This window comes from Artemia sp. Qi Xiang Cuo, chromosome 2 (assembly GCF_049724085.1).
Source record: "Artemia sp. Qi Xiang Cuo chromosome 2, ASM4972408v1, whole genome shotgun sequence".
NCBI lineage: Eukaryota > Metazoa > Arthropoda > Branchiopoda > Anostraca > Artemiidae > Artemia > Artemia sp. Qi Xiang Cuo.
In genome coordinates, this window is record NC_142795.1 from 75,549,980 (window position 1) to 75,574,330 (window position 24,351).

Here is a 24,351-nt window from a genome sequence, read left to right on the forward strand (position 1 = left end):
CCTAGGTTAGGTTAGGTTACGTATTTATATATGCTATGTTTACCCCCCCCCCTAATGTGCAAATATATAGCCCAAATTTGTTTCTGAACTATTATGTTTCATCCTATTTTGTTTTATTTCATTAGCATTTATGAAACTCCACTTATCGCGTGTTTACTGGATTCTTAACAAGTACCAACAGACTTCTATTAGTGCTCCAAAAAATTTTCCGATGGCACCGTCGATAACCTAAAAACCCTTTTGACGAAACATAACAGATTGCAGCGACACCATACGTTGTACCCCCCCCCAAAAAAAAGGACCCAAAATTAACTCATACGTATATGCCTGCTTTTACTGTCCAATCAAACAGTTCGTGATAGCGTACTGTAAGTAAGGAGCGACTCGGCCCAACAGTAACCGAAACTTTAAAAAACAGAATTTTGATATCAATTTTGAGATCACGAATACGTTTTTATTTGTTTTTTGTTTTCTCCAGGGGTGGTCGTATCGAACTAATCATCATAGAATATCGGGAGAGACACATTCGAATGTAAAATAAAAGTTCAATTGTAAACTTTTCAAAAGAAAAATGTTACGCATGTGCCTGCCTTAAACAAGAGCTGTAAATAACAAAAATTGCCAGTTTACAGATAAGTTTTATCAGAGGCAACGCTATAGCGTTGCCTATTGTAGACCACACGGCTCCAATGTTTTATTTTTTATTTCCTATTGTTTTTTCCAGAGGCAATTCAAATGGAACGGGTCTTCGTATAAACTTCAAAGGGGGCTCATTCGATCGGAAATCGAGAGTTCTAGTGCCCTTTTCAAAAGTCAAAAGTGATAGAAAGGCAACTAACACCCTTTCCACGCCCAATATTTCCCCAAACACATCCAATCAAAATTTTGAGATAGCCATTTTGTTCTACGTAGCGGATTTCCACATATAAACTATGTTTTTGAGGTGGTCACTTCCCCCATAGCCCTCAGGGCACGGGTTTTAAGTTATTCCTGGGGGTATATAAGGTTTTTATAGAAAGCTTTGTCGTAGAAACTTCCAAAAGGACTCATTTGATTGGAAATTTAAATTGCTAGTACCCCTTTTAATAGTCGAAATTGATTGGAGGGCTACTAACCCCCCTTCTCACGCCCACCTTTTCCCCAAACCTATCCAATCAAAATTTTGAGATAGCCATTTTGTCAACGTAGTTGAAAATTCTGGAAATTAGGTCTTTGAGGGTGACAACCAGAGCCATCTTTGAGGATGCCCTGGGGGTATATATGGTTCTTATGGAAGGAATGCTTGTATAAACTTTTTTTAGAGTCAAAAGAGACAGGAGGGCAACTAGGCCCCCCCACACCTGTTTTTCTCAAATGCATCTGATAAAATTTTTGAGACAGCCATTAAGTTAAAAATTGTTCAAAAGTCAGATAACAAAAACTCAGGTGTCGACACAACCCCATCCCCCCACAGGGCCCGGGGGCAGGCTTTGTTAGTTATGCCCTGGGGTATATATGGTCCTTATGAAATGCTCGTATAAATTTCAGAGGGGAGCTCAATTGATTGAAAATTGAAAGTTCGAGCTCACTTTTTAATAGTCAAAAGAGATCCGAGGGCAACTAGCCCTCCCACACGCCTTCTTTTTCAAACCCCTCTGATGAAAATTTTGAGATAGATATTTTGTTAAAAATAGTTCAAAGGTCAGATAAGAAAGGCTCCAGTGTCAATACAACCCCTAAGGGCCCAGGAGAAGGCGCCCGAAGTTATGCCCTAAAGGCATATATGGTTCGTGTGAAAGGGATACTCGTATAAACTTCAGTGAGGGCTCATTTGATTGGAAATTGAAAGTTCTAGTTCACTTTTATGAGTCAAAATATATTCGAGGGCAAGTAGCCCCCCCCTCACACACCCTTTTTTCCCCAAGATTATGCGATAAAAGTTTTAAAATAGCTGTTTCATTAAAAAAAAGTTCAAAGGTCAGATAAGAAAAATTGTTGTGTTGATGCAACCCCCTGGGGCCCGGAGGCAGGCGTTGTAAATAATGCTCTGGTGGCATATATGGTTCTTATGGAAGGAATGCTCGTATAAACTTGGGAGAGGGCTCATTTAATTGAAAAATGAAAGTTCTTGTTCACTTTTTTAAGAGTCGAAAGAGATCGGAGGGCAGCTAGCCCCCCCCCCCTCCACGCCCTAAATGCATCAGATAAAATTTTGAGGTAGAAATTTTGTTAAAAATAGTTCAAAGTTCAGATAACAAAATTCCGGTGTCGACACAGCCCCCCAGGGCCCAGGGGTAAGCGTTGTAGTTTATGCCTTGGGGGCATATATAGTTATTATGTAAGGGACAGCTTGTATAAACTTCATAGAGGGCCCATTTGATTGGAATTTGAAAGTTGTAATTCAATTTTTAAGCGGCCAAAGTGATCGGAGGATAGCTAGCCTTCCTCCACACTCCATTTATTTTTTTCCTAGAGGCACTTCATATAGAAGGGGTCGTCGTATAAACTTCAAAGGGGGCTCATTCGATTGGAAATAGAGAGTTCTAGTGCCCTTTTTAAGAGCCAAAAGTGATCATAGGGTAACTAACCCCCCCCCTCCCCACGAGCCCTTTTCCCAAAATACATCTGATAAAAAATTTGAGGTAGCCATTTTGTTAAAAATAGTTCAAAGATCATACAAAACAATCCTTTACGTGTGGCCATTTCGTTCAAAATAGTTCAAAGGTCAGCTAAGAAAAACTCTTGTGTCGACGCAATCCCCCAGGGCCCGGGACAGGCGTTTTAAGTATTGCTCTGGGGGCATATATGGTCCTTATGGAAGGTTTGCTCGTATAAACTTCAGAGAGGGCTCATTTGATTGGAAATTAAAGTTCTAGTTCACTTTTAAAGGGCAAAAGATATCGAAGGGGAACTAGCTCCTCCATGCCCTTGTTTCCTCAAACCCATCCGACAAGAACTTTGAAATAGCCACTTTGTAAAATAGTTCAAAGATCATATAATGAAAACTCCGGGGTCGACTCAACCCCCCAGGGCCAGGAGGCAGGCGTTGCAAGTAGCTGCTCTGGGGTCATATATAGTTCTTAGGGAAGGGATGCTCGTATAAACTTCGAAGAGGGCTCATATGATTGGAAATTGAAAATTCTCGTGCACTTTTTAAGAGTCAAAAGAGATCGGAGGGCGATTAGCCCTCTCTCTCCACGCGCTATTTTCCTCAAACCCATCTGATAAGAACTATGAGAGAGCCATTTTTTCAAAATGGTTCAAAGATCATATAACGAAAACTCCTGGGTCAACACAATCCTTTAGGGCCCAGGGTAGGCGCTGTAAGTTATGTCTAGGGGCATATACAGCTGTTGTGGAAGGGATGCTCGTATAAACTTCAGAGAGGGTTCATTTGATTGGAATTAAAAGTTGTAGTTCAATTTTTAAGAGGCAAAGTGATCAGAGGGCAATTATCCCTCCCCCCACGCCCCTGTTCCGCCAAATACATCCGGTAAAATTTTTCAGATAGCCATTTTGTTCAAAATAGTTCAAAGTTCAGATAAAAAAACTTCGATGTCGACACAACCACCCAGGGCCCGGGAGCATGCGTTGCAAGTTATGCCCTGGGGATATATGTGGTTCTTATAGAAGGGAAGCTCGTATAAACTTCAGAGAGGGCTGATTTGATTGGAAATTGAAAGTTCTAGTTCAATTTTTAAGAATCAAAAGAGATCGGAGGGCCCCTAGCCCCCCACGCCCTTTTCTCCCCCAACCTATCCGATACAAATTTTGAGATAGTCAATTTTTTTAAATAGTTCAAAGGTCAGATAGCAAAAACTCCGGTGTCGACACAACCCCCCCCCCCAGGGCCCAGGGGCAGGTAATGTAAGCTATATCATGGGGTTTGATATTGTCCTTATGAAAGGGATGCTCGTTTAAGCTTCAGAGAGGGTTCATTTGAATGGAAATTAAAAGTTCTAGTTCATTTTCTCAGAGAAAAAAAAGATTGTACCCTCCACGCCTCTGGGTTTATCGGATAGATAAACCCATCAGATAACAATTTGAGGTGACCATTTTGTTAAAAATAGTTTAAACATCAGATATTAAAAATTCGGGGTCGACACAACCCCCCAGGGCCAAGGGACAGGCGTTGTAGGTTATACTCTGGGAATATATATGGTTTCACATACACATATATATATATATATATATATATATATATATATATATATATATATATATATATATATATATATATATATATATATATATATATATATATATATATATATATATATATATATATATATATATATATATATATATATATATATATATATATATATATATATATGGTTTCTATGCAAGGGATGCTCGTATAAACTTCGGAGAGGGATCATTTGATTGAAAATAGAAAGTTCTAGTTCACTTTTAAAGAGTCAAAGAAACCGAAGGGCAATTATCCCCCTCCCCCACGCCCTTTTTCCCCAAAACCATCCGACAAGAAGTTTTAGATAGCCATTTTCAGATAATTATCAGATAATAAAATCTCCAAGGTTGACACAAACCCATTTTTTCACTTTGATATTATTACTTTGATACCAGTTTTGATACTTTAATGAACATTTGATTTTTTTTCAAGTTTGATTTTGAAATAAGGAATTTTTAAAAGTTCGAAACTTTTTGCAATCAAAAACGAACAAAAACTAATTAAAAAAAAAACTTTCCGAAAAACAAGTTTTTCAAAGAAAAGTAAAGACCATTTAAACTTAAGCTCAGCAGATACAAATACTTGTTAAAATTCAAACTCAAAACGACCAGAAATTACTATTAAAGAATAAATGAAACCCAAAACGAACAGAAATTAAATAAACAATCATAGCAAAAACATACAACAAGTAATAATATAAATGAATAAATAGATCTTAAAGCGAATAATACTTTGATTGAATATGATAATCAAGCTTAAAAAAAAAATTCATATTAAAGTATAAATGAAACTTAAAACGAACAGATATTAAATAAACAATCAATGCAAACAAACATACAATAGATATTAATGTGAATAAATAAATAAATCTTAAAACGAATGAAACTTAAATTGAATATGCAAATCAAGCTTGAAACGAACAAAAATCACTACAAACTAGAGTTTGGGTATCGCCTCCTTCTCTCACTGTAAAAGCATAAAACCTACTGCGTTATTGGCGCTTTACTGAAAACTATATGCGTCTTGAACAGTCTTGGAAAGTATAAACAGTATCAAATTGAATATTTGATGTATAATGATATTAATTGTTGAAAGATCCATCAGTTCAAGAATTTATTTCACTGTAATTTATTTTTATTTTCAATGCTGTAAGAACTGGAAAAGAAAATATTTGTAATATAATTTGTTTTCAGTGAAGCGCCAATGACGCAGTAGGCTTTTAGTTTTTATTTACAGTTAAGGAAAGGGGCAGTGTCCACTCTTGTTTGTAGTGAAATTATATTCGTCTTGAACAACTTTAGAAAGAGCTAATAAATTAAACTGAATATTTGATGTATAATGATATTAATTGCTGAAAGCTCATTAGTTCAAAATTTTACTATAATTTTAATGTTTATTTTCAATATTAAGTACAAAAGAAAATGTGTGTTATAAAATTGGTTTTAATAGTTGATAAAGGTCGTAAAGGATGTTTTATCTTCAGTTTCAGATTGGATATCAGAAACTATCAGAGGCTACGTAAAGTATTAATTCAGGTTGATTAATAACATTGTTTTGGCTTACCGGAACAGTAATGTGCTTTTTAAAATATTTAGCGTAGATACTCATCTTCAGCAAAATTTATTATTATTGTTTCAAAAAGATTGTGACGTCATTCATGTGATTTTTTCCCAAAATAATGTCCTAAACGAATTTTCTCAAAATCATGACTTTATCTAGAACATTTTATTTTTTACATTGGCATGGTAATATGCCAATTTTCCAAAAAAAAGTAGTGCGATTTTTGGGGAAATATTAACAGATAAATATGCATATATACAATTATTGTTCGTTTAATAAGATAAGATTATGATTCAATGAAGAAAAACAGAAACCAGAATGAACATTGCTTCAAACAGTTCATTGCATAGAATTTCATGAAACGCATACCGTATGCGCACCATAATTTACAGAAAACGGATATCCATAATCGATTTACAATGAGCCCTTCTTAAGATTTCCATTAACCATTAATAAAAGAGGCGTAAAAGAGTTGTAGTCTAGAATCGAACAATTAAATCCCCACTAACTAGCCCTACTCTGTCCTAGCCTATTAGGATCAAAGGAAGCAATCAAGCTGAATTAATTGCAGACAGCAGACATAGACGTTCGGAAGAATAATTAGTTGAGAAACAGGATATCAGTTAGATGAAAATCCCTGACGAAATTGGACACAATAAAACAGGACCATACCTCAGCATTTACAGGGTCTTACCACAAGGTAGTATCGAGAGATTGCTTGGAAAAGACTCTCCATATGCCGCAGCAAATAGTAAAAAAATGGTCTTAAAGCTTTTCTGACTTTGAACCATTAAGAACACATAGGTATAACAAATGTAGCCTTTATATATATATTAATTAAAAAAAACGGTACTTGTGTAGAATCCGGTAAGTACAAGAGAAGTGAAATTTCGTTAATGCTAATGAAATAAACAAAATAGGACGAAAATATAATAGTTTATGAACAATATTAGGCTATATATTTGCACATTAGGGGGGAGGGTAGGGGTAATAAATAGCCTATATTAAATGCGTAACCTAACCTAACCCAACCTAGGTACTTTTTATTCCCCTAAACCCCCAAAACTAAAGTTTAAATATAGTTCCCGGAGTGAGAAACCCTTTGTTTATACAGCATCTAGGCATTACCCGGTAAAGTGAATGTCTGTTCTCGCTATACATGTCGCTTGCACTTACCGGATTCTACACGAGTACCAAAAAAACTTTTCGAAAAAGAAGTTTTCCAAAGAAAAGTAAAGGCCATATTAAACTTAAGACCAGAAGAAATAGAAGCCTACAATGACTAAAACTCAGAACGAAACCCAAACCGTTTTGGGTTTCATAAATGAAACCCAAAACGAACAGAAATTAAACAAACAGTCACAGTAAACATACATACAGTAGGTACTAATATAAATGAGTAAATATATCTTAAAACAAGTAAAACTTGAATTGAATATATACATGTATACAATGTATACATTAAATAGACTAGATAAATATAGCCTTTATGTTTTCGCATTTGTGCTTTGTTTGTAACCGGTCGTCAAGCCGGCATGAATTAGTTTTTAATAAGGTTGTTGAATCCTGTCTAAGAAAGGCCATATGGGAGTACCCTGTATTTGGACCAGTAGACACAAAAACCTTAAGGAATCAGTTAATTTTGTAAGTAGTTTCATGTGATATAATCTGAAGAAAAATAGTTAAATTTTAGTGTTTTATTTTTAGACTCTGAAGCATAAATATTTTTTTAAACTAACTTTAAGTTATATAGGCCATATGGCCGCTGTTACACTTAAAAGTTGTATCTGAAATTCCACACTTCTGAGGCAATTGCCATAATGACTTGCTAAGCTATTCTCAAAGGAAGCGTCATCAGAATAATACAGACCAGGAGGATCAAACCTTTATCGACATTACATTGTCCTGCTAATCTTACCCTTGAATGCAGCTCAGCAAACGGGTTTTAGCAAATTATCAGAATTTTGGAAATGTTAGATAATACCTGAAGGCGCAACTGTTACAACATAGTCTTTGAATATGAAAATTATTTTTCTTGAAATAATATGATTTCTGTTAGACTATTGTTCTGAATTGCATTCATTTCGAAAGACATAGGTAAACTTCAAACTTGGGAGCCTCAATCTTGTGAATGCGTACGTAGGTGCATTCGTAGTCATTTCGTAGGTGTGCGTCATTCGTAGGTGACGATTTGAAATCGGTGCTGCTTCTTATGGAATAACATACTACTATCTATATTACATATGCCCAGAGGCGGCTTAGGATGAAAATGCAGACGGACACTTGCCCCGGCCACAGATATTTTAGGAGCACAAAATGCTACATAAATAATCTAACGATTATAATCACTTTGTAATTTTTTTAATTTAATTTTATTAAAATAAAGTAGAGGGTGCAGTTGAAAAATTTTGTCAATAAATGAAAATTTGTCTAAATTCGGCCTTAAAATTCTTGGGAGACAGGTGGTTGCTAATCAAGATTTTGCTCCTCCAATGGGAGGTCAGATCCGCCACTGCGCCTACCTAGTATGCTTCAAAAGACAATAATGTCTTACATTTTAACTATCAAATCAAGTCCACACACGTGGGGAGCAGGCTTTTGGGATCAAGAACGCCTGAACAATAAAGAGTTTAATGGTTTTCATCAAAATTCTTGTAATTTCCCTATAAATCACACATTTTCAATTTTTTTTAATTTTCATCCGCCTCCCCCTCAAAATTATTTTGTTCTTGCCTGAATTAGAACCCACACCCCCGAAAAAATCATCTTAAAATTGAACTTTAAGATATATTTGGTGAACCTGCTAATGCAGCATTCCAGTTTTTGTTTTATTTAAAATAAACTTCTTTTTATTGTGTTCAATTTTCACTAAAAATAATGCAATTAGCTTTAGTTCGTTTAATAGAAATCCTTTAATAGTTATAAAAAAATGACGGAAGTACTCCCTAAATAAGACGCATTTTGATGCTAAGGATCAAAGTATATATTATGCTTGTAGAAAAAATAGTTTTTGTACATTTCATAGCATCAACATATCTTTCCATGCTTTTCCTTCTAAGCGAGCCTGAAACTAATTTCCCCAGCCCAAGATATGTTGATAAACTTTATAGCACTAGGATATCTCTCATAAGTGGATTTTTTTGTTGATCTTCCGAAAAGACATTGTAAAGATGTCAGAACTGAGGGAAGCAATCTAAGTTCGTCAAGAAAGATGTGTGCTTAAGAAACAACCAAATATTTTAGACAGCCATGTTTTGTCAGAAACGACAATAGTAAGTAGGAGAGTTATTGTTTGATGTGAGCTGACAGCTTTATTGATTTCAGAAAAAAAGAACATTAAGATGACGCATGATACGTGTCCTAAAAATGAAAAAAAAACGTGAAAAAACTAAAACAGTGACGCACAAAAATGAAAAATAAAGTAGGGAATGAATTGTAGTGGCATAGCATATTTTGTTGATATTTTTTCGTGCACCATAATACTGTGTATTGGGGGTCATAATAAAACAAAAATAATAAGTAATTGTTTTTATATACCATTATTATTTAGTTGTGTAACTGGGTTAAAAATAGAAATATATACAATCGCCTCAGTATGTATTATGTATATTATACCTATATATATATATATATATATATATATATATATATATATATATATATATATATATATATATATATATATATATATATATATATATATATATATATATATATATATATATATATATATATATATATATATATATATATATATATATATATATATATATATATATATATATATATATATATATATATATATATATATATATATATATATATATATATATATATATATATATATATATATATATATATATATATATATATATATATATATATATATATATATATATATATATATATGTATATATATGTATATATACATAAATTTTTGCGACCAGATCTTTTCATCTAAAATTCCAAACAATGAGCAACTGTAATTTACAACTGATACCTCCCCCCCTGTTATTGGCTATGATAATCTATTCATTTCTGAATGCAATGTCTCTCTGTGTTTGAGCTGCCAGGTTTATGGCCATGCTGTCCATAAATGTAAGGAATCTGCGAAATGTTCAAACCTTCGTGGGCTTCGTTGGAGCACACGAGTTAACTCGTGTCAGCTTACAACAAAACATACTCTCCGTAGTATGATTCCTTACATTTCTCGTTAAAAATTTTATTTCAAGTCATTCATTTGGGGTTTTCACAAGCAATTCGTGCCACAGTACAGCACTATAGCTACTCTAAGACACGCTTGTGTCATCGCCCCATCTCCCCAAAAACACTTTTCGGACATTTCTCGTTAAAATTTTTATTTCAAGTCATTCATTTGGGTTTTTCGCAAGTAATTCGTGCCACAGTACAGCACTATCACTAGTCAAAGACATCCACTCTGTCGTCCTCAAAAACCAGTCTAGTTGTGTCATACAATCTCGACTATAGAGTTTCAAAACGTTTTTGACCACTTTATAGGTTTGCTCGCTTTTTAAAATGTGCACGTCAAACCACACTATATATTCTTGTGCAATTCCATGTGCATTTTCAATCAATACCAATAACCAGTCTGCTTGCGTTATATAATCTCAATTATACTCTCAAAACGTGTTTGTCCACTTTTTAGGTATAAAAGGTTTGATCGCTTTTTACAATGTACACGTCAAACTGTAGTGTATATTCTTGTGTAATTCCATGTATTCCTGAAATATATAGCAATAACCAGTATGGTTGCGTTATATAACCTCAATTATACACTCAAAACATGTTTGACCACTTTATAGGTGAAGGTTTGGTCGCTTTTTGCAATGTGCACGTCAAACCACACTGTATATTCTTGTGTAATTCCATGTATACTTGAAATTGCGTACACCCTTACTACTCAGAACATCGTAGATAGATTTTTGATAGCTCATATAAAAAATATTGCTCATATTTACGTTTTCCTATAAATCCCGCCATTTGCAAGTTTCAAATGGTACTAAAAATAGCACTTTTTGTGCCATGTCTGAAGTTGAAAAGTATGGGCTAGTGGCTACCAGAACTTCTTAGAGTGATGTTTAATGGCTCATTTGAGAAGTTCTGCTCATATCTACGTGCTTTTATCCATTCTACAATTCGTAAGTGATATTCAGAGCTTAAAACAACACTTTTGGTGCCACTTCTTAAGTGGAAAATCTTGAAAGTATAAAAGGGTATAATGTAATAATTATGATCCAAAACCCTCAACTCGAGGTTTGCAAGAAGAATCTCCCTCAGGTTCCTCCTCCAGGCCCCCTTAATAGTGAGTGAGTTCTTTATTTAACAATGAAAGTCATAACCACAAACTACATCAACAAAATCTCCCCCATAAGGCTCCATGGCCGGGAAAGAACAGGGGAGAAAAAAATACCAACACAAAAAAATATATTAACGAAATACCAACACAAAAAAATGTATAAACAAAATCAAAAAAAAAATCCAGTCGCCCTACCTTAATAATCTAAATAAGCTACGCAATTAAAGTCCTACAAACACCAATATATTAAATTAGATTATTAGAGGCTTGGTTCTCTTAGCATATTGCTCTTTACGCTAAAGGTTAGCACTTTTAGAAAAATTTTCTGTTCTAATCAACCGGTCCCTGAGTTTTAGTATAAGCTCTTAAAAAATTGGGTTAAAAAGTCAAACTTTAGCATAAAGAGCAAGGTATTAAGAAATAATTTCTGTTCGATTTGAGTTTTATTTTGCTCCTTACATAAAATAACCCGTTTTATTAAATTTAATTTCTGCTTGTTTTTCAAATAAGGCCGGTAAATCTGGCTGACCCACTATGAAATATACCCCCCCTCCCCACGGAAAACTCCTCCATGGAAATTTTATCAAACGTAAGGTGCACCCCCCCCCTCTCCCTTCAAAGTCCCTCTAGACATTTCCACCCTGGCTGAAAATCCTCCCTCCCCTTAAAACTGCTTGCGGACGATTCAGCCTGAAAAATTTTTCTTAGCATTCTTTCATTTGAATAAGACTTTAATCTCTAATCGGTTTCTCGATCATTTCAGAAATACCCCCTTCCGTGGAAATTATTTTCCGAAAATCAAAACGCGTAGAGAACAGCTCCCGGAACATTTCCACATGAAAAATTTGGAAAAGAGAGTATAAGACAATTAAAAACAGTTTCGTGTCGTAATTCTGTCAAATGCCCCCATTGTAACATTTTCCCTTGAAAATCCATCCCCTGAAAATATCTCTCCAAGAAAATGCTCCCTATAGAAATTCACCCCAAGCCAACCCCCCGCCCCTACGAAATGTCTGTATACTTCCCAATAACAAATATTATGCGTAAACAATGGGTAAATTTCATAACTTACAGGCCTCTCCCCATGGACTCTGGGGGGTCATTTTATACCTAAGGACATAGTTACTTGATCTTTCCACTATACCGAACAAAGAGTCTATCTCAGAATTTGTATCAGCTATCTTGGGGAAAAATGAGCGTGGGAGGGGACTCATTTGCCCTCTAATCTTTTCGGTAACTTAAAAAGAGTACTAGAACTGTTATTGTCCGTTCAAATGCACCCTCTTCCGATCTTCTTGAACCATTAGTTCAATACGATCCCCCCTGGGGAAAAAAACAAATAATCACGCATCCGTGATCTGGTAAAAATGGCAGAATTCCACATTTTTGAATACAAGAGCTTGAAACTTCTAGAGTTGGGTTCCCTGGTGCACTGAAAATGATGGCGTGATTTTCATTAAGATTGTTTGACTTTTAGGGGGTGTTTTCCCCCTGTTTAAAAAAATTAGGCAATTTTTTTCAGGCTTGTTACATTTGATGGGTAAAACTTGATAAATCTAGCATATTTGGAATCCAGCATAATAAGCTGATTCTTTTGATGTATCTGCTTATATTATAATTCCGTTCTTTAGAGTTTGGGTTAATATTGAGCCGAGTCGCTCCTTTACAGTTCGTTTCCGGGAAATGTTTGATATCGCTTTTAAATTTCATTTAAACAAACTTTGTATTTTTAATTAATAATTGTAAAATCACACTCAGGGTTATTTTAAATACAAGAAAGGCTATCACCCCCTCAAATAGAAGTAAATGGAAGTGTATTTAAGTAATCATCATTGGTGTTGATGCGGTAGTTTGGGTAATTGTTATAAAACAGCTTTGGCTGTTGCATCAAGCAGTTTGTGGTAACGAACTGTAAGTAATACTTTTTTTCCAGAGGTGATTGTATTGACCCAGTGGTCCTAGAATATCGATAGAGGGCTCATTCGAACGTAATTTACAAGTTTCAGTGCCCTTTTGAAGTGACCAAAAAAACTGGAGGGCAACTAGGCCTATCCCGCCCCTTTTCCGAATATCTATGTCTTTGGGTAGAACATGCTCCCCCTTCCACAACCCCTGGGGAAAGGTCTTTAAGTTATAAAATTTGCCCGTTGTTTGCGCACATTATTTGTTATTGGGATAAATTTTCTGGTGTTTTTTTTTACGGGAGAATTTCCCATGGGGAGGGGAGTTCCAGGGAGTTAACTTGTCAGGGGAAATTATACACTGGGGGAATTTGCAAGAATTCTTATAAAAAATTATTTTATTTGTCTTGCTTTCTCTTTTCCGTCTCAGTTTTACGCACAGAGTGGTTAAGAGTAATTGTCCGGGGTAAATTTTCACTGGGATTGAATTATTTAGAGAATATTTCCATGGAGAGGGGTTTCTCCGTGGAGGTGGGGCCAGATTTCCTGGCATTATTTAAAAACAGATCTGAGATTAAATAAAAATATAAGTATTTTCAACTGAAAGTAAGGAGCAACATTAAAACTTAAAACAAACATAAATTATTACCTATATTAAGGGGTACTTTTAAAGTTTGAACTTTGTCCGAATTCTTTAATAATGAATCATGAAACACAAGGGCCGTTTAATTAGAACAATACCGACGGTTTTTAAAAGTACTAAAAACTTTAGCGTAAAGAGCAAGGTGTTGAAGAGGGGGCAACCCCCTTTATTTACGTAATAATTTCGGTTCGTTTTAATCTTGCTCCCTACTTTCAGTTGAAAAAAACTTGTTTCATTTTATTTAATCAGTTTTCAGAACAAATGCTGGCTTATCTTATTCTATAAGTATTCCTACCCACAAGTTTGTTTGTGAAGGCAGGTAGTGGTTCCAATAAAATTACATCAATGGTAAATCACAAATAGTGATAACTACACCACAGGTAATTGGACCCATGGGAAGTTCTATACGGAATAACTGATCGGCAACTTCTGTGCTTTTTTGCTTGAAATTCAATCTTTAGCGTAAGGAGCGACCGCCTTTATATACGTAACAATTTCTGTTCGTTTTAAGTTTTAATGTTACTCCTTACTTTCAGTTGAAAAAACTTGTTTCTTATTTAATTTCTGATCGTTTTTTAAATAATGCCAGGAAATCTGGCCCCACCTACACGGAGAAATCCCCTCCCCACGGAAAAACTCTCTAGACATTCCAATCCCGGTGAAAATTTACCCCGGGCAATTACTTTTAACCACTCTGCGCGTAAAACTGAGACGGAAAAGAGAAAGCAAAACATATAAAAATAATTTTGTATAGGAATTCTGGCAAATTCCCCCAGTGTATAATTTCCCCTGACAAGTTCACTTCCTGGAAACTTCCTTCCCCATGGGAAATTCACCCGTGGAAAAACCCCCAGCAGAAAATGTGTCCCCCACATCCGAAAATGTAGCTATGTCTACCTCCCAATAACAATACTATGCGCAAACAATGGGCAAATTTTATAACTTAAAAAATTTTCCCCTGTGGCTGTGGGGGTCATGTTGTAGCCAAAAGCATAGATATTAGGCCTTTCAACTATGATGAACAAAATGGCTATCTCAAAATTTTGATCGGACGATTTTGGGAAAAAAGGGGCGGAAAGGGGGCCTAGTTGCCCTCAAATTTTTTTGTAACTCAAAAAGGGCACTAGAACTTTTAATTTCCGTTAGTATGAGCCTTCTCCCGATATTCTAAAACCACTGGGTCGATAAAAAATTTGCACTTTACTGAAAAAATATAAATGTTTTTACCTTTATAGCTTTAATAAATCAAATAATATTAACATTTTGATTACTAAATATCAGTATATGTATATTAAACTGACAATGCACATTCATTTTTTTTTTTTTTTAGTAAAGTGCAAATTATGTTCTGGCCTTGGGAAGGCATAGGGGTTTTGAGCCCCACTCATTTTAATTTCTGCTCGTTATGAGTTTGACTCGGTTATTTATTGTAATTTCTGTTCTTTTTGGGTTTCATTTATTTATCCATGCTGATTTGTGGTAGTTACACGCTTGGCAGGTTATTTGATTTTATTTTTGCTCATTTTTTTTTTAATAGAGTTCTTTACTTTTCTTTGAAAAACTTATTTTGTGTAAACAGTTTTTTTTTTAATAATTTCTGTTCGTTTTATATTGACATAGTCTTTTCAGGGAAAAAGAAAATAATACTTTAAATATTTTTGTTTTTTTTAAGACTTTATAGTTTGGACTGCTATTTGTATGATGGAGAAAAATTTTCAGCAATTTTTAACAACATACACCCTTTTAAAATTCTGGACACAAACAGTAGTGTTAGTAGAGATGGGGGTGTTACTCCTACTGGTACACCTTATATGGGCATAGAACCACGTGGTTTATGGACTTTGTCAGTGAGAATGAAAAAACAGGAATTTTCTCACTTGAAAAACCAGGAATTTTGTCTGTTTTATGGACTTTGTCAGTGAGAATGAAAAAACAGAAGGTTTGTCACATTTTTGTCTGTTTTCATGGATGGTTATGTGTGTTGATTATTTGATGGTTTTATGGATTTTGTCAGTGAGAATGGAAAAACAGAAACTTTGTCACTTTCTTCTTGTTGTTGTTCAAGCCAGATGTTACGAGTTTCCGGGAAACAGTATTTGTTATTGTTGTTTCCAAGCCAAATGTTACGAGTTCCCGGGAAACAGTTAATTAATGTCTGACAGATGACGTCAAGTTAATTAATGTCTTTACATTTCCAAAGAGAATTGTCTAGGAGAAACAGTTAAATCACACATGATGTCATGATTGATTGATTGACACGAAAGGGGAATTAATTTGTTGTTCTAAAGAGAATTGATTCACGAAAGGGAAATTAATTTGTTGTTTCTAACAAGAGAATCGTTTCCGAGCAGACGTTTTGATCTTAGCGCGCGAAAAGGTTTCCAAATAATTTGAAATGCATTGGCGCAGAGATGCCAAACAAAAGGAACATGCCGAAATTCTGTTTAGGGTTAATTTTGGCGAAACTGTTTTAGCTATTTTATGGAACTATTTCGGCGAAACAGCTAGAGACATTTTAAAAGGTGATTTTTGAAGAGATTTTGGAAGAGGTTTTGAGTGTGGTCGTTATAATACACAAGTTGTATTTGAACAGTGTTGTGAGGTCCTCTACCCCAACCCAAAGGGCCCCGATTGCTCTACCCCAACCCAAAGGCCCCCGATCCCTCTACCCCAACCCCGAAGGAAGCCACCGGTCTTCAAAGGTCCACTGGGCTCCCAAAGGGCCCCCGGCTCTCAAGGTTCCCCCAGACCCCCCCCCGGGGCCCAAAGGGCCCCTCCCCCCTTTGGCCCCCCAAAGGAGCCCCTCTCCCTCCATCTCCTCCTCCTCCTCCTCCTCCCATCCCCTCCTCCTCCTACCTCCTCCTCCTCCTCCCCTCCTCCTCCTCCCTCCCTCCTCCTCCTCCCCTCCTCCCCTCCCCTTCCCTCCCCTATTTCTTATACTTTTTTTTGTGCACTGAGACACAGAACGACCCCCTCCCCCGGCCCCTCCCCCTCCAAAGGTCTGATTTTTCAAAGTTCATTTTGAATTTCTTTCGTTGAAATGCGAGAGTTGGAATATTTCAGTAGTGTTTCGTTGTGGTTTACATTGACACAGTTACATTTTCTTGATTTTTTCAAAGTTCATTTTGAATTTTTTTCGTTGGAATGCAAGAGTTGGAATGTTTCAGTAGTGTTTGGTTGTGGTTTACCTTGCCACAGTTACATTTTCTTGATTTTTCAAAGTTCATTTTGAATTTCTTTCGTTGAAATGCAAGAGTTGGAATATTTCAGTAGTGTTTGGTTGTGATTTACCTTGTCACAGGTACATTTTCTTCATTTTTCAAAGTTCATTTTGAATTTCTTTCGTTGATATGCAAGAGTTGGAATATTTCAGTAGTGTTTGGATGTGGTTTACATTGTCACAGTTACATTCTCTTTATTTTTCAAAGTTCATTTTGAATTTCTTTGGTTTAAATCCAAGAGTTGGAATATTTCACTAGTGTTTGGTAGTGGTTTACCTTGTCATAGTTACATTATCTTGATTTTTCAAAGTTCATTTTGAATTTTTTTAGTTGAAATGCAAGAGTTGGAATATTTCAGTAGTGTTTGGCTGTGGTTTACCTTGTCACAGTTACATTTTCTCAATTTTTCAAAGTTCATTTTGAATTTCTTTCGTTGAAATGCAAGAGTTGGAATATTTCAGTAGTGTTTGGTTGTGGTTTACCTTGTCACAGTTACATTTTCTTGATTTTTCAAAGTTCATTTTGAATTTCTTTCGTTGAAATGCAAGAGTTGGAATATTTCAGTAGTGTTTGGTTGTGGTTTACCTTGTCACAGTTACATTTTCTTGATTTTTCAAAGTTCATTTTGAATTTCTTTTCGTTGAAATGCAAGAGTTGGAATATTTCAGTAGTGTTTCGGTTGTGGTTTACCTTGTCACAGTTACATTTTCTTGATTTTTCAAAGTTCATTTTGAATTTCTTTCGTTGAAATGCAAGAGTTGGAATATTTCAGTAGTGTTTGGTTGTGGTTTACCTTGTCACAGTTACATTTTCTTGATTTTTCAAAGTTCATTTTGAATTTCTTTCGTTGAAATGCAAGAGTTTGAATATTTCAGTAGAGATTTGGTATGGTTTACCTAGTAACACTAAATTCTCATGATTTTTCACAGTTCATTTGAATGACTATCGTTTCTATGAATTTGTTGGAATACTTTAGTTGATTTTCGCCGGTTATTACATAGTCAAATTTACATTCTCTTGATTTTTCGAATATAATTTTTAATTTCTGCCGTTTAAATGCAATAGTTTTAATATTTAAGAATTTTTTTGTCGTGGTTTAAATTGTCACAGTTAAATATTATTGATATTTAAATTTTAATTTGAATTTCTTTAGTTTAAATTCAAGAGTTTGAATATTTCAGTAGTGTTTGGTTGTGGTTTACCTTGTCACACTTACATTTTCTTTAATTTTCAAAGTTCATTTTGAATTTCTTTTGTCGAAATGAAAGAGTTGGAATATTTCAGGTGTTTTTGGTTATGGTGCACCTTGTCGAAGTTACTTTTTCCTGATTTTTCAAATCTAATCTTGATTTCCTTTTGTTGAAATACAATAGTTGGAATATTTCAGAATTGTTTGTTTCCGATTTGAAGTGTCACAGTTAGATTTTCTTGATTTTACAAACTTCATTTGAATTTCTGTCCGTTGAAATGCAAGAGTTGGAATATTTCAGTAGTGTTTGGTTGTGGTTCACCTTGTCAGAGTTACATTTTCTAGATTTTTCAAAGTTCATTTTGAATTTCCTTTGTTGAAATGCAAGAGTTGGAATATTTCAGTAGTGTTTGGTTGTGGTTGACCTTGTCACAGTTACATTTTCGTGATTTTTCAAAGTTCATTTTGATCTTCTCTCATTGAAAGGCAAGAGTTGGAATATTTCAGTTGTGTTTCGTAGTTGTTCACCTTTTCACTGTTACATTTTCTTGATTTTTCAAAGTTAATTTTGAATTTCTTTCGTTGAAATGCAAGAGTTGGAATATTTCAGTAGTGTTTGGTTGTGGTTTACCTTGTCACAGTTACATTTTCTTGATTTTGTAAAGCACATTTTGTTGGTCTTGCACTTAACAGCAATAGATTGAATTTTAGTGTAGCTATTTGGTGGGTATTACCTTGACAAAGATAAATTTTCTTGATTTTCCACTGTTCATTTTAAATTTGTTTCGTTGTATAGCTCGTTTTTGTATATTGCAGTATCGTTTTGGTTGTGGTTTACCGTGAAAAAGTTACATTTTCTTGATTTTTCAAAGTTAATTTTCAATTTTTCTCGTTGAAATGTAAAAGGTGGAAGACTTCAGATGTTTACTCATACGTAATACCTTTTCACACCTTCAACCTATTAATATGTCAATTTTTATTTTTACTTTCTTCTATTGCGATGCAAGAGTTGTTCGCTATAAGCAGAGGGTGGTAGTGGTATAACTAGTCACAGTTACATTTTCTTGATTTTTCAAAGTTCATTTTGAATTTCTTTCGTTTAAATGCAAGATCTGGAATATTTCAGTAGTGTTTGGTTGTGGTTTACCTTGTCACAGTTACATTTTCTTGATTTTTCAAAGTTCATTTTGAATTTCTTTCATTGAAATGCAAGAGCTGGAATATTTCAGTAGTGTTTGGTTGTGGTTTACCGTGTCACAGTCACATTTTCGTGATTTTTCAAAGTTCTTTTCGAATTTCTTTCGTTGAAATGCAAGAGTTGGAATATTTCAGTAGTGTGTGGTTGTGGTTTACCTTGTCACAGTTCCATTTTCCTGATTTTTCAAAGTTCATTTTGATTTTCTTTCATTGAAATGCAAGAGTTGGAATATTTTAGTATTGTTTGTTTTTGATTTACCTTGTCACACTTACATTCTCTTGATTTTTCAAAGTTCATTTCGAATTTCTTTCATTGAAATGCAAGAGTTGGAATATTTCAGTTGTGTTTCGATGTGGTTTACCTTGTCACACTTACATTCTTTTGATTTTTAAAATTTAATTTTTATTTTCTTTCGTTTATATGCAAGAGTTGGACTATTTAAGTAGTGTCTGGTTATGGTTTACCGTGTCACAGTTACATTTTCTTGATTTTTCAAAGATTATTTCTAATTTCTTTCGTTGAAGAGCAAGAGTTGGACAATATAAGTTGTGTTTCGTAATGGTTTACAGTGTCACAGTTACAATTTCATGATTTTTCAAAGTTCATTTGAATTTCTTTCGTTGAAATGCAAGAGTTGGAATATTTCAGTAAAGTTTCGTTGCGGTTTTACATGTCACAGTTACATTTTATTGATTTTTCAAATTTCATTTTTAATTTCTTTTGTTGAAATCCAAGAGTTGGAATGTTTCAGTAGTGTTTGGTTGTGGTTTACCTTGTCACATTTACATTTTCTTAATTTTTCAAAGTTCATTTTGGATTTATTTCGTTGAAATGAAAGAGTTGGAATATTTCAGTAGTGTTTCGTTGTGGTTTACCTTGTCACAGTTACATTTTCTTGATTTTTCAAATTTTATTTTTAATATCTTTATTTGAAATGCCAGAGTTGGAATATTTAAGTACTGTAAGCTGGTGTTTTAAATAGAAACTTTTACAAGTTAATGAAATTTAAATTTTCATATCTATTATCTATAGTTTACCTTAATGAGTCTTAATAATTCACTAGTGTTTTCTTGTTGTCTAGCTTTTCAGACTTATATTATATTGATTTTTCAACGTTCATTTTGAATTTCATCCGTTGTCTAGCAATAGTTTGAATAGATCACTAGTGATTGGTAAGGGGTTACCCAGTCACAGTTACATTTTATTGCTTATTCATAGTTAATTTTTAATTTATTTAAATGAAAATCAAGTGGTGGAATATTTTAGTAGTGTTTTGTTGTGGTTTACCTTGTCACAGTTACATTTTCTTGATTTTTCAAAGTTCATTTTGAATTTCTTTCGTTGAAATGCAAGCGTTGGAATATTTCAGTAGTGTTTGGTTATGGTTTACCTTGTCACACATGAATTCTCTTGATTACTCTAAGTTCATTTTGGATTTCTTTCGTTGAAGTGCAAGATTTGGACTTCTTTACCTGTGTTTGGTTGTGGTTTAAATATTAAAAGATAAATATTCTTGATAATTCACATGTAGATTAGTAAATATTAAGTTTAAAATCCAGAGAATTTGTATTTCATAGGTGTTTGGACGTTGTTCAAATTTTAACAGATCCATTTTCTTGATTTTTCAAAGTTCATTTTGAATTTCTATCGTTGAAAAGCAAGAGTTGTAATATTTCAGTAGTGTTTCGTTGTGGTTTAACTTGTCACAGTTACAATTTATTGATTTTTAAAAGATCATTTTGAATTTCTTTCGTTGAAATGCAAGAGTTGGAATATTTCAGTAGTGTTTCGTTGTGGTTTACCTTGTCACAGTTACATTTTCTTGATTTTTCAAAGTTCATTTTGATTTTCTTTCCTTGAAGTGTAAGAGCTGGAATATTTCAGTAGCGTTTGATTGTGGTTTACCTTTTCACAGTTTAAGTGTTTTGATTTTTCAATGTTAATTTTGATTTTATTTCTTTGAAATGAAAGAGTTGGAATATTTCAGTAGTGTTTGGTTGTGGTTTACCGTGACAAAGTTACATTTTCTTGATTTTTCAAACTTCATTTTGAATGTAAGTCTTTTCAAAGTAAGATTTTGACGATTCTGGTAACGTTAGGTCACGATATAAATTGTATCAGTTAAAGACTCATAGTTTTTCAAAGCACATTTTGATTTTCTTTCCTTGAAAAACAAGTCTTTAACTATTTCAGCAGTGTTTGGTTGTGGTTTAAATAGTCACAGTTAAATTCTAATGATTTTTCAAAGTTTTTTTTAAATTTCTTTCATTGAAATGCAAGAGTTGGAATATTTCAGTAGTGTTTGGTTGTGGTTTACCTTGTCCACAGTTACATTTTCTTGATTTTTCAAAGTTCATTTTAAATTTATTTTGTTGAAATGCAAGAGATGGACTATTTCAGTAGTGTTTGGTTGTGGTTTACCTTGTCACACTTACATTGTCATGATTTTTCAAAGTTAATTTTGAAATTCTTTCTTTGAAATGCAAGAGTTGGAACATTTCAGCAGTGTTTGGTTGTGGTTTACCTTGTCATTGTTACATTTTCTTAATTTTTCAAAGTTCATTTTGAATTTATTTCGTTTAAATGCAAGAGTTGGAATATTTCAGTAGTGTTTGCTTGTGGTTTACCTTGTCAAAGTTACATTTTCTTTATTTTTCACTTTTTATTTGAATTTCTTTTGTTGAAATGCAAGAGTTGGAATATTTCAGTAGTGTTCGGTTGTGGTTTAACTTGTCACAGTTACAATTTCTTGATTTCTCAAAGTTCATTTTTATTTTCTTTCGTTGAAATGCATGAGGTGGAAAATTTCAGGAGTGTTTGGTTGTGGTTTACCTTGACACACTTACATTTTCTTGATTTTTCAAAGTTCATTTTGAATTTCTTTCGCTGATATGCAAGAGGTGGAATATTTCAGTAGTGTTTGGTTGTGGTTTACCTTGTCACAGTTACATTTTCTTGATTTTTCAAAGTTCATTTTGAATTTCTTTCGTTGAAATGCAAGAGTTGGAATATTTTAGTTGTGTTTGGTTGTGGTGTACCTTGTCACAGTTTCTTTTTCTTGATTTTTCAAAGTTCATTTTGATTTTCTTTCGTTGAAATGCAAGAGTTGGAATATTTCAGTAGTGTTTGGTTGTGGTTTACCGTGTCGCAGTTACATTCTCTTGATTTTTCAAAGTTCATTTAGAATTTCTTTCGGTGAAATGCAAGAGTTGGAATATTTCAGTATTGTTTGGTTGTGGTTTACCGTGTCACACTTACATTTTCGTGATTTTTCAAAGTTGATTTTGAATTTCTTTTATTGAAATGTAAGATTAGAAATATTTCAGAAGTGTTTTGATGTTCTGTACCTTGCTACACTTACACTTTCGTGATTAGTCAATGTTCATTTCGAATTTATTTCGTTGAAATTAAAGAGTTGGAATATTTAAGTAGTGTTTGACTGTGGTTCACCTTGTCACAGTTACATTTTATTGATTTTTCAAAGTTCATTTTGAATTTCTTTCGTTGAAATGCAAGAGTTGGAATATTTCAGTAGTGTTGGGCCATGCCGTATCTTGTCGCGGATATCGTCTCTTATTTCCACAAATCTCATTTCGAGCGGCTCAAATTGAAATTCAAGTGTCTGTAGTTACATCTAGCGGTTCATTGTAGAGTACATTAACGCAGCTAAATTTTCATGATTTTTCAATTACTATTTTTAATTTCTAAAATAGAAATGAAAGAGTTGGAATATTTCAGATGTGGTTGGTCGTGTTGTACTTATAATCAGATAAAGTTTAATGTTTATTATAAGTTTATTGTTAATTTCGTTCGTTTAAATACAATAATTGGAATTTTTCACTAGTGTTTGGTCATGGTTTAGCTTTTCTCTGATACATTTTATTGTTTATTCTAAGAACATCTTGACTGACTTTCATTTAACATCATTGGTTTGTACTTATAAGTAGTGGTAGGGTGCGGTTAACATACTCAAAGTTGCATTTAATAGTTTTTAAAAAGTTCATTTTGAATTTCTTTCGTTGAAATGCAAGAGTTGTTATATTCAGAATTAGGGGGGTGAGGTTTTCAAAGTAACAGTTAAAGTTTCTTGATTTTTCAAAGTTCATTTTGAATTTCTTTCGTTGAAATGCAAGAGTTGGAATATTTCAGTAGTGTTTGGGTTATGGTTTACCTTGTCAAAGTTATTATTTCTTAATATTTCAATGCTAATTTCGAATTTTACACATTTAAATTTACTAGATTTACTATTTCAGAAAATTTCTATAGTGTTTTAAATTGTAAATTATAAATATTCATACAGTAAAATTTTTCATTTTTATATAATTTAATTTAAATGAAAGAGTTGAAATATTTCAATAGTGTTTGGTCGTGCTTTACCTTGTCAAACTTACATTTTCTTGATTTTTCAAAGTTAATTTTGAATCTATTTAACTGAAATGCATGAGTTGGAATATTTAAATAGTTGTTGGTTGTGGTTTACCTTGTCAAAGTTACATTATCATTATTTTTCAAACTTCATTTTTAATTTAATTATTTAAAATGAAATAGCTGGAATATTTAAGAATTTTTACGTTGTGGTTTACCTTGTCACACTTACATTATCTTGTTTTTTCAAAGATCATTTTGAATTACATTAGTTGAAATGCAATAGTTGGAACATTTAAGTAGTGCTTTTTTGTGGTTTACCTTGTCACAGTAACATTTTCTTGAATTTAACAAGATAATTATGAATTTATTTCGTTGAAATGAAAGAGTTTTAATATTTCATTTGTGTTTGGTTATGGTTTACCTTGTTAAAGTTACATTTTATTGATTTTTAATAGTTAATTTTGAATTTCATTCGTTAAAATGCAAGATTTTGATTATTTCAGTATTAGTTGGTTGTGGTTCACCTTGTCAAAGTAACACTTTAAATACTTTTCAAATTTAATTTCGATTATATTTTGTTGAAATTCAACACTTATACTATTTCAGTAGTGTTTGGTAGTTGTTAACATTGTCACAGTTACATTTTCTTGATTTTTCAAAGTTCATCTGAATTTCTTTCCTTGAAATCCCCCCCCCCTCCCACCTCAAAATTTCTAGGAACGTATTTTCATCATATTTAAATATTTACCTACGTACGCATCACTTAGGTTAGATTAGATTAGA

General features: G+C 33.5%; 1 protein-coding gene across 2 annotated transcripts in view; it reads right to left on the reverse strand.

Annotated features, from left to right (window-relative positions):
* The window catches only part of LOC148955625 (neuropeptides capa receptor-like), a 219,690-nt gene that overhangs the window by 754 nt on the left and 194,585 nt on the right, over positions 1-24,351 (reverse strand). The window lies entirely within an intron of this gene.